The 8,053-nt window shown below is 39.2% G+C and overlaps 1 non-coding gene across 1 annotated transcript; it reads right to left on the reverse strand.

Moving 5' to 3' along the window:
• Nucleotides 1-7,674: 7,674 nt before the first annotated feature.
• LOC131751735 (U6atac minor spliceosomal RNA) lies at nt 7,675-7,799 on the reverse strand. The gene has a single exon (XR_009334296.1). It is a non-coding gene; the product is annotated as a U6atac minor spliceosomal RNA (small nuclear RNA).
• Nucleotides 7,800-8,053: the final 254 nt, after the last annotated feature.

Genomic DNA, 8,053 nt, shown 5'->3' on the forward strand with positions numbered 1-8,053 from the left:
GTTTAAAAGGCCATTTCAGGGCTTCCCTGGTGGCGCAGTGGTTGAGAATCCGCCTGCGGATGCAGGAGACACGGGTTCGTGCCCTGGTCCGGGAAGATCCCACATGCCGCGGAGCAACTAAGCCCGTGAGCCATGGCCGCGGAGCCTGTGCGTCCGGAGCCTGTGCTCCGCAACGGGAGAGGCCACAACAGTGAGAGGCCCGCATACCGCAAAAAAAAAAAAAAAAAAAAAAAAAAAAAAAAAAAAAAAAAAAAAAAATAAAAGGCCATTTCAGTCAGGGAGAATGCATTTGCAAAGCCCCAGATGGGTATATTTTCAGAGAGGTACAAGTAGTTTGGTCTGACTCCATCAAGGAAGAGAGGAAGCTGGTGTAGGAGGTAAGGGTTATATTGGAAATATTGGCCTATGATGTCAATTTACATGCCAAGAGGTGTTTTTTTAAAAAAAATTATTTCCTTCACAAAATTTAAAAAATATATGTTAAATGAGTTACTGTATTAGTTAAAGTAATTGTTTGCTGCAGCAACACAGAGTTCTCAGAATAAACTGGCTTAAATGAGATTGAAATGTTTCCTTCTCATTATCAGTTCAAGGTCAGTGGTACAGACTGGCAGGATGCCTGGCCTTCAGAGACACAGCTTCCTTCAGTTTTTTGCTCTGCTTTCCCCTAATTTACATTCTGGAAGCTGGGACACTGCCATATCTGTGATCTATCACAGGAAAGAGGAAATAGAGGAAGAAAACAAATTCAAAAATATTTTAAATTTCTAAACCTGAAATAGGCAGTCATTTCTACTCACATGCCCTGTGACATTGAACCCAGTGGCATGACATGTGTATTTATAGAGAGAATAGGAGTTGGATGACCATGGCCCTAGCTTAGTAAGGTAGAGACAGGGATGTTTTTAAATTTTTTTAGCTAATGGAAAAAGAGGACAAAAGACACCAGTGCACATCAGTGGATTCCATCACAGCTGTCAATGTTTTAAAACTTGTAGATTTCACATCTTAAGCAAGATATCTGGCCTCTATTGAAAAATTGGGCCTGCATTTTTATCCAGCATAAGTCAGCTAGTTCTGGTAGATGTTACCAACCTCAGGGTACAAAGTTCTTGGATCAACACTGGCATAAGCAAAGAAAAAAGTAGATAAATAAAGAAAACCTTTATCTAATTAAAAAGGCAATGTATGTTTTTAAAAATACAACAACTTATTTATAAAACATACTGTAATTAAAATTGTGATAAATAAGGAAATTATCTTTAATAAAAATTTATGAATTAAATACTAATTCCAAATAAGTGCTTTAAAATGCAATCATGGTAGTAAGTAAAAAATACATGAAACAAAAAATGAAGTGAAAATACTTTTTTTAATGATGGAGCTTTTATGGTAGTATTTATTTAGTCCCAAAGAAATTAAGTATCCTTAGCAGGAATAAGCATTTGTAAATATAAGTTAAATTAGAAATACAGTTGCTCAGAATGTTAAGATATAGTTGAATTTTTACTGGACATGTTGGTAAAACATTTAAACCATCTGTTGTCATTTACTCTTGCAAACCGTAATGGTATAGATAATATATATATATATAGAACTGTCACACCTACTTCACCTAACATGGGAGATAGTTTCAGGTCTGGATTGGCATTCTCCTTCACATAACTATGGGGCATAATCTGGTACCATGTTCACTTTAGTTTTGTGCAGAGATATGGGCAGGAATCTCAACATAACTGACAGTTTCAGGAGCACTGTCTTTAAGAGGAATCCTTATAGGACTTAAGAACACAGTGTTCAGGCCACCCAAGCATCAGTTCTTTTATAAGGAATGAGACCATGTGTGTTGAGGAAGAAACCCCCTGGATTTCATTAGTCTCACTCAACATTGGACCACTATCTCATAACATCCTTGAGCAAAACTTTCAGGTATCCTAAGGAACAATTTGATTAAAAGCTGTCCGCCACGTGCAGGGATCTGAGGCCTGTGCCTCAGTAGGTTTTAATAGCTCACTCCCAGCCCTGCAAGCCCAAATGCAGTTAACCAAATATGAATCATTTTTACAATAAACATCATTTCTTAGTAACAGAGCTTATGTGCCACATTTAACTTAAACCATTAGGTTTCCAGGGAAACAGTGCTAAGAGAGGTAATTCTGAGGTCATTCTTTCCACAGAAAAAGCATGTAGATTTGCTGTTAACCCTTCACCTCAAACACCCATTTAACTATAGATGTATAGTTGTAGTTTTGATGAGACTTTTGATGTTAAAAATACTTTAGAAATGGGACCTAATACAGTCTGAGCAACATGAAGCATCTTACAGTTTTGATGACAAGAGTCTTGAAAATATTAGGACACATTGGTCAGTATTCTGGTTTTGCCTAGATAATACTCCGGTGTTCCTCATTACCTCATACCACTTGCGCAAAATCATTATCACAGACTTTTTTTTTATTGTGCTTGGTGGACAATAATCATCATGTTTTTTAGGATTAGGATCAGCGTACATAACAATTCTTAACAGTTGACATTAAAGCCAAACCATTTTATTTTATTTTATTATTTATTTATTTATTTAATTTATTTTTTGGCTGCATCAGGTCTTAGTTGCAGCACGCGGGATCTTCGTTGAGGTATGTGGGATCTTTCGTTGTGGTGCATGGGCTTCTCTCTAGTTGCGGCCTGAGGGTTTTCTATTCTTTAGCTGTGCGCAGGCTCCAGGGCACGTGGGCTCTATAATTGTGGTGTGCAGGTTCCAGAGCGTGTGGCCCTGTAGTTTGTGGCATGTGGGCCCTCTAGTTGAGGCACGCGAGCTCAGCAGTTGTGGCACGCCAGGTTAGTTGCCCCGTGGCATGTGGAATCTTAGTTCCCTGACCAGGGATCGAACCTTCATCCCCTGCATTGTAAGGCGGATTCTTTACCACTGGACCACCAGGGAAGTTCCAAGCCAAACCACTTTATTCTCTACTTACTTTCCTTCTCCCATAATTGTATTGCCAGGGTGTGTGTGTGAGTGTGTGCATAGATATTTGTGCTTAGCAAATGAAGGTAACATTTAATCAAATAAAGAAGATTCAGGAGTTCTCAAGTGTAGTTTTAACTCTTCTTAGACTTAGAAGATGACTTCTGGCAAAATGGTATCCCTGCTTTTATGGACTTGGGATCAGTTTTCAGGAGAGTTGATTTTGGGGCCAAGGTGCTGAGATGAGTGTGAGGTTCCTGATGGAGCAAGAAAAATCACCTGGAACACGCTCCGTGTTATGACATAAATTTAACCTGCATTAACTCAATATATACTGGGAGGGTTATAGAGGCTTATTTCTTGAGCGTGTTTGCAAGCCTGCACAAACATGGACACACACGCTTCCACAGTGTTCTGCCTTCTTTATTACATTATCTGGTCCATATGGGCAGGTGTTTTATGCTGAGGTCAGTCCCTCCCTTGCAAGGCTGCTGGAACAATTTTTTGTCACTGATCTGACATTTGACGATGATAGTAGCTGGCTGTTTCAATTCTTTTTGACTTTCGATATTTCAGGACTCACTACCCCCCAAAAGGATCTGCTGCTAACCTACATACCACTTTCAGAACACAGCACATGAATGCAGGGAATAAGGTAACCTGTGGTGCTTGTATGTCTGTGAACTCTTTCTTAAAGTGAATCCTAATAAAGGAGAGGATACGCAAGGGGGATGTAATTGGGTAAAGAGGAGAGACTATGTGGAATCTAGAAAAACGGTATAGATGATCTTAGTTGCAAAGCAGAAATAGAGACACAGACGTAGAGAACACATGTATGGATGCCAAGGGAGAAAGGGGTGGGTTGGGAGGAACTGAGAGACTGGGATTGACACATGTACATTATTGATACTACGTGTAAAATGGACAACTGATGGGAACATGCTGTATAGCAAAGGGAGCTCACCAAGTGCACTGTGGTAACCTAAATGGGAGGGAAGTCCAAAAGGGAGGGGATATCTGTATGTGTATGGCTGATTCATTTTGCTGTGCAGCGCAGGCTAACACATCATTGTAAAGCAACCATACTCCAATAAAACTTAATTAAAAAATAATAAACATAAAAATTTTTTTAAAAGAGTAGAGATTAATATTATAACAGTTTTCCTTCCCCCAGTGCACCCAACCTTTGAGACTTGCTTCACCCTCTCTAAGAGCCTGATATAGAAAGGGAATCTCATTGAACACTTTACTTGATTTCAGAATCAGTCAGGTTATGCTAACTGCTGTCAGATGTCAACCACAAAATCAAATGGATTTATTCAGTATAAGTTTTTTTAAATTAATTAATTTGGGGCTGCGTTTGGTCTTTGTTGCTGCACGCAGGTTTTCTTTGGTTGCAGTAAGCCTGGGCTTCTCTCCATTGTGGTGCGTGGGCTTCTCATTGCAGTGACTTCTCTTGTTGCAGAGCACAGGCTCTAGGCACGCGGGCTTCAGTAGTTGTGGCACGCGGGCTTGGTAGTTGTGGCTTGTGGACTCTAGAGCACAAGCTCAGTAGTTGTGGCACACGGGCTTAATTGCTCTGTGGCATGTGGGATCTTCCCAGGCCAGAGCTCGAACCCATGTCCCCTGAATTGACAGGTGGATTCTTAACCACCGCACCACCAGGGAAGCCCTGTTCAGTAGAAGTTTACTTCTTGTTTGCATAAAGTCTCAACGGTGGTGAGAGAAGGGAAGAGGCTCTGCTCCACACAGTCATCCGGGGACCCATTCTAGATGTCAGTGCTCAGAAAAAAGGCCCCAGATAAGGGAGAAGAGAGAGCATGGAAACGTGCAGGAAAGGCTTTCCACGGGGGCTGATTCCCAGACCACATGCCACTGTGTGTCTACAGCACAGTCACTGTGAACTGCAAGGATGCAGGGAAATGTGCTCTAGGTGGTGCCCAGAAGGAAAATAAGATGTGTTTTGGTGAACACAGAAATCTCTGCTCCAAATTTTTGACATCGGGCTTTCTTAAAGTTCCTCCTCAGTTAATACTTACTCCTTCAGAGTATTCTTTGATGGCTGCTTCTTTTGATAACCTCCTCTAAACATTGATTACCTAGAGGATAGCCTGGACCCTCTGCTCTTTGCTTACAGCTTTCAATTATAGTTTTGAAATTTTCTTCTGAATCACATCGTGTCTTTCTTTCCTTTCTTCCTTCCCTCCCTCCCTCCCTCCCTCCCTTCCTTCCTTCCTTCCTTCCTTCCTTCCTCTTTTTCTTCTCTTTTTTTTTAAATGTCTGTCTTACATGTACAAGGCTTGCTCAAATATTTGGAAGGGTAAGTTACTAAAAACCAGTTGGATTCTGTATGTGCATGGACCATTAACTGGGAGCCTGTCTGTAAGGTAGTGTAGTCAGAAAGCAAACATAACCGTGTATGTTTGTGTATGTGCATCTGTGTGTATGCACACAGTGTATGTATATGTGTGCATTTAGGAAGGAGGGTTTTGTGGGCTTCCATCATACTTGGAAAAATATGGAACAAATGTAGTAAGAATGGGAGTCTCATCCTCCTATACATAGACATTTTCTAATCCTCCTCTTTCACGTATGGCTGCTTTCTATCTACTATACCTGTAAGGGAAATCACCCTGGCCATTTTAAACTGAGGGAATTTAACACAGCAAGTTTTATGTTTAGAAAAAGACATTGGGAAGATTGGAGAAAGTAGTTCCAGGTAGGATTCTAAAATTATCCCCAGAAAAACACTCTAGAACTGGCCTGTGAAAGGACCCACAATCACTGTCACGCTTAAGAAGGTCAGGAATCAGGGAATTGTAACTGGCTCTGTTGATCCCAGGAATAATCTCTCTTACCAGCATTCCTGGGATCAGGAAACCAGAGCCCAGAGAATATATTGTGATATCAAGAAGCAGAAATCAAGAGGCCAACTCACTGTTGATTCTAGAACAAACCATACCTGCTAGATAAACATGGCAAATTTGTATGATCTGCTGCTTGTCTTTTGACACTCACACAGCTGGTGACTGGACATGGAACCTTGTTAACAGTCTTGGAGAATCCTTACCCCTCCTTGCTGATGTGTGTCATCAGAGGTGAAGAAGCAGTGTAAGTGTGGCCTTTAACATTGAACCTCAGCTGCAAGGGAGTCTAGCAGAGGTAGTTTCTAGTTTCTCAGATTCTGAAATGCAAGATAGTATGGTACTAACCAAACCCTTCTTTAACTCTCTGTGATCTACATAGTTTCCTGGTTAAACTTTTCTAGAACAGGCTGAGGAAGGGGATTTGAAGTTCTAATTCCTCTCCTATCCTGAAGAATTCCACCAATCTTATTTTCAACTCCCTACCTCAATTTTCAACTCCCTACCTCAAGTGTAAATTTTGCAGTAAATAGTTCCTCTGATATTTAAGCCTTCCTAGAGTTTTCCAGATGAATAAATTGTTCTTATTGGCCTCACCCTTCAGGCACTTGGTGTCCAGTTTCCCAGTCCTTCTACCTCCTTCATGTGCTTTCTAGATTCCAAAAGTTATTGACTACACTTGCACTTGCTGCTTGCTATTTTATCTCTTGATAGCATTAGTAGGAAGAGAGAATTTTAATTATGTTACCCTTATTTAGTGGGGCTTTAAGAGAAAATAGAGATAAATGTGCTCAACAAAACAAGTTTAATATAAAATACACTCACAGGGCTTCTCTGGTGGCACAGTGGTTAAGAATAAGCCTGCCAATGTAGGGAACATGGGTTCAATCCCTGGTCTGGGAAGATCCCACACATGCAGCAACGAAGACACAATGCAGCCAAAAATAAATAAATAAATAAATAAATTTTAAAAAAATACACTCACACTTTTCCCTATCTTTACTTTTTCCAAGGTGACTTATTTTTAGTCCACTGGTTGTAAATATCATACATACGCCAATAACTCCTAAATCTGTACTTTCACCCCTGAGTTCACCATAGAATTTCTGATTCATATATCCCACTGTTTACTTGGCATGCCCTTTTGAATATTTAAGAGATATAATGGATATAAACTGCACCAAAATAGAATTCTTGATTATGTTCTCTTCTTGCCTGTTTTACTTCCTAACATCTGAAAGATGTACAGATAATTAAGGAGGTATAAATTCCAGCTCTTTTGATAAGAAAACTCACTCATTACTCAGTATGAATCTTCCTATTTCCCAATGGGAACAATATTCATTGTCTTTCAGCTTGAGCCATTGATTTTAGTGTTTCAAGATTCCTCAATCCATTCTTCAAAACACACAGACACACACATGAACACACACCATAAACATTTTGCTTTTGCTTTTCTTTCTCAAGGTAAAAGAAGTCTTCCACATTTATCAAATAAGTCACAATCCTGTAGATAATTCAGAATCTTTACAAGTTATTATTATCCTTTTTAAGTTAAAAATCTATTTATCTGTTTTAAAGATTCATTTTTCATTTATTTAACTGTCGAGGATGGTTTGGGATTTTTTTTTTTAATTGGAGTATAGTTGATTTACAATGTTGTGTTAGTTTCTGCTGCACAGCAAAGTGAATCAGTTATACATATACATATATCCACTCTTTTTTAGATTCTTTTCCCATATAGGTCATTACAGAGTATTGAGTTGAGTTCCCTGTGCTATACAGTAGGTCCATATTAAATTAATTATCTATTTTATATATAGTAGTGTATATATGTCAATCCCAATAAAAACAGTGCTTGATGCCGCGAAGTAGGTGGCAATGCCTTAACCATATGCATATTGTCAGGCCCAAGGGCCTTTCCATCCTTGTCAAGGGGAGTGCTAACCTTCTCTCCTTTCATACAACACTAAAATCTAATTTTAAAACAAGTTTGTTTTTTTATCTTCTGTTCACTGTTGCAGAATGATCCCTAGATTTATAGTGAGGACATGTGTTTTATTGCTCTAATTTATTTTGCTTCTGATTTCCTTGGGAATGAGACTTTGGGTTACAAGCCTCAAGTAAATATTGCATAATTATTTTTTATTATATAAAATGATACCATCAATAAACAGTACTCACATTTTAAAAATATGCTTAGAGTCAGAAAAAATCCAGAAAT

The sequence above is a fragment of the Kogia breviceps genome, chromosome 2, assembly GCF_026419965.1.
Source record: "Kogia breviceps isolate mKogBre1 chromosome 2, mKogBre1 haplotype 1, whole genome shotgun sequence".
Classification (NCBI taxonomy): Eukaryota; Metazoa; Chordata; class Mammalia; order Artiodactyla; family Physeteridae; genus Kogia; species Kogia breviceps.